Genomic DNA, 3,244 nt, shown 5'->3' with positions numbered 1-3,244 from the left:
ATGACTGATGAATATTTTTATGAATAATATACATAAATACTTATAATATACAGATAAACTCCCAGACACTGAAAAACATTCATGCTCATCACACAAACCTTTTGCACTAGTGGGAATCGAACCCACGGCCTTGGACTCAGAAAGCAGGGTCGCTGCCCACTGCGCCACTCAGCCGTCTATGCCAAATTTTAACTTAGAATCAAATTTATCGGAGGCTTGCGAATCGCGTTAGGGTTACACTTAAAATACATATTCTTTTTTTTTATTTCACTTCTAGCCTTTGACTGCAAATTCTGCAATCTCACCTGGTAACCTGTAAGATATATATAGGTAAGTGATGATGCAGTCTAAAATGGTAGCGGGCTAACCTGTTAGGGAGTGTGGTAGCCATGTCTCTAATAAGTTTCTACGCGACATCGCACCGGAACAATAAATCGCTTAGCGGCACGTCTCTGTCGGTAGGGTGGTAACTAGCCACGGCCTAAGCCTGAAACCAGACAATCATATACTTTATAATGTACTCTACATTTATTTATATATAGTACATTATATAGTATATGATTCTGTACATTATTCACTATTACCTACTCGTTGGAATTGAATGCAGATTTAATCATATTAAAACGCTCCCGCTACCGCTTTAACAGCGTGATCTCAGTGTTAACGCTAGGAGCGAATTGTAATTTTGTTCCCAATTGGAAGATAAACAAATTGCAAAGTCACTCAGCACTGATTGATACACAAAGTTGTTTAATAAAATGATCGAGCGGGTTCCATTCGTTGATGGAGTTTTGGTTGATCTGGGACAATGTGGCGGGACATTGGGCCGCCTTACAAAAGGGATTCCAAATATTGGATAGAAGCAGGCGTTACTTTTCGGAGATCCATGATATATTTTGAAAAATAAGTCTTATTTGCTATAAGTACTCTGCGAAAAGCAAGAGAATCTGTATGGTGTAATTTATAATTTCATCAATCCTATACTCCACACAAAGCAGATCTTTGGCAATGTACCATCTACGCACGTTTTGCTTCGAAACCGGAGCATCCTCAGGAGATGTTGACTTTACAATGAACAATTGTTGTTGAAACGTGCGGAGTATAGCAAATTAAGCTTAATTTTCATAATATGAAAGGGATTCAACGTTAGCGTTAATCTATCGACTAAATCTATACTTAATATTATCAATGCCTAAGTTCGTTTGTTTGTCCTTGCTTCACGCCCTAAGTAAGCAACCGATCGACTCGATTTTTGCATAGAGTTAATCCTTTCAGACTTAGAGTAACATAGGCTTCTTTTCATTCTGGAAAACATTAAATGTCCAAGAGTTTATTAGGAACATTCGTATTATAACACCAAATTTAGTGTTTGACTGACTGTGACTTATTCACTCCGGATAGCACTGACATGCGCAGCTTGTAAATAAATAAAATTTAACTGTCATCCCCAAAAGAGATTAAATAGGTTATTAAGTTTATTTTTTAGAACGCGTTACAAGAAATAACACCACGGTTTTTTAAATCTTGTAGGCACTTGATATCCCAAGTTTTAAGGAAAGGTTTTCAAATCATGCTATGATTCTAAGGAGCAAGTGGGTGAGGCAACGCGGTGGGGCGGAACAAATCAGTTACAAATTGTAATAGCAAAAAATGGTATCAAAATTGTATACACATGCAATCGCAGGGAACCCTTATCAATACTTAGTATAGAGTAGCTGACCCGCGCAACGATGTTTACGTCAAATCGGTCATTATTCGTTTTAATTTCTTAAAAAAGAGCTATTCCAGACTATATTGTATGTCTCTGCCAATTTTCAGCCAAATCGGTTCATTCTTCGTGGCGTTAAAGCTTAACAAACATCCATACATACGCATGCATTCGATCGTTGTCCCATATGCCTTGCGACTTGTTATCTGTGAAGGGTTATGTCCTTTATCTCCGACAATATTTATCAGATCTTCGTTAAAATTAGACAATACATGCTTGGTAGTATTACACTTTAAAATAAAAAAAGAATTATCAAAATCGGTTCAAATTTTACGCAGCTATCAAGTAAAATTGTCAAAAAATTTCATCAAGTAGCCTATATGTTGACCCGGAATATCAGCTACCACTATACCAAATTTTATTTCAATCCGCTCAGTATTTTTCACGTGATGCCCGGACAGACAGACAGACAGACAGAGAGACAGGAAGACAAAAATTAAATAAATATCTGCTTTGGACTCAGTATCGAGAATAAAGCATCCCCCGGTCAAAATTTCCAAAATATATTAAATGTACAGAAATCTTCTAGTTACAGTTTTATTATAAGTATAGATAGATAGTGGAATTATGTATTATTTTATTGGAATGAATAATTAAATTACTTTATAAATGACTCGCATTTATAGCTTCTTTATTTAGATACAATAGGCACAAAATGGTGTCGACGATAAGGAAATAATATTATACCCATTGTAAACGACCCTACGTTGTATTATGAAAATTAAGCCTAATTTGCTATACTCCGCGAAAATCAGGAGAATCTGTATGTTCTAATTTATAATTTCTCCAATCCCTATACTCGCATGTGTTACCATCCTCTGGAGATGTTTACTTTACAATAAATAATTGTTAAGTCAACCCCTAGGTTGCGTGGCGACACACTTCATCAATAATTTGGCATTAAAAAGAAAAGGCCATAAAGTATTGTACTTATAACAGTTATTTATAACAAACCGATGAACTAAGCAATGCTTATGACGTAATCTTAGATATGCGCACTAGACGCTTGTGTGTAGCGTTACAAAATTTCGTCGGATTGCCCAACGCCTCCGTGGCGCAATTGGCTAGCGCGTTCGGCTGTTAACCGAAAGGTTGGTGGTTCGAGCCCACCCGGGGGCGGATTAATTTTTGTAATTTTTTTAATTTGAAGGTAATATAAAAATTATCGTCTCACAGTGACGAGTAATGTGATTCTAGTTAGTTCCGAAAGTTACTAAACCGATTTTGATGAAACTATTTTGGTTTGTAAATAAGTTAAAGAGCTTTTAATGCCTGTTCTTGCTTACTGAAATTTAAATTGACCAATCGGAATACTCTTCATTCTATAAACGGCCGATCTCTATCATGGGTTTAGAAAGTTAGACCTATCTATCTATCTTTACTTACAATAAAGCTGATGAGTATGTTTTATTTTTACGGGTAAGATTTCAAAAACCTTGTTTGCTTTAAACAAAATCCTGAAAAAGTTTACAGGTT

General features: G+C 36.0%; 1 non-coding gene across 1 annotated transcript; it reads left to right on the top strand.

Moving 5' to 3' along the window:
- The first annotated feature begins 2,813 nt into the window (after nt 1–2,813).
- Nucleotides 2,814–2,887, top strand: Trnan-guu. Its single transcript has one exon. It is a non-coding gene; the product is annotated as a tRNA-Asn (tRNA).
- Nucleotides 2,888–3,244: the final 357 nt, after the last annotated feature.

Source organism: Pararge aegeria, chromosome 3 (genome assembly GCF_905163445.1).
Source record: "Pararge aegeria chromosome 3, ilParAegt1.1, whole genome shotgun sequence".
In the NCBI taxonomy this organism is placed as follows: Eukaryota; Metazoa; Arthropoda; class Insecta; order Lepidoptera; family Nymphalidae; genus Pararge; species Pararge aegeria.
Note: the sequence above shows the minus strand (reverse complement) of the source record. Positions and strands in the feature narration are given on the sequence as shown.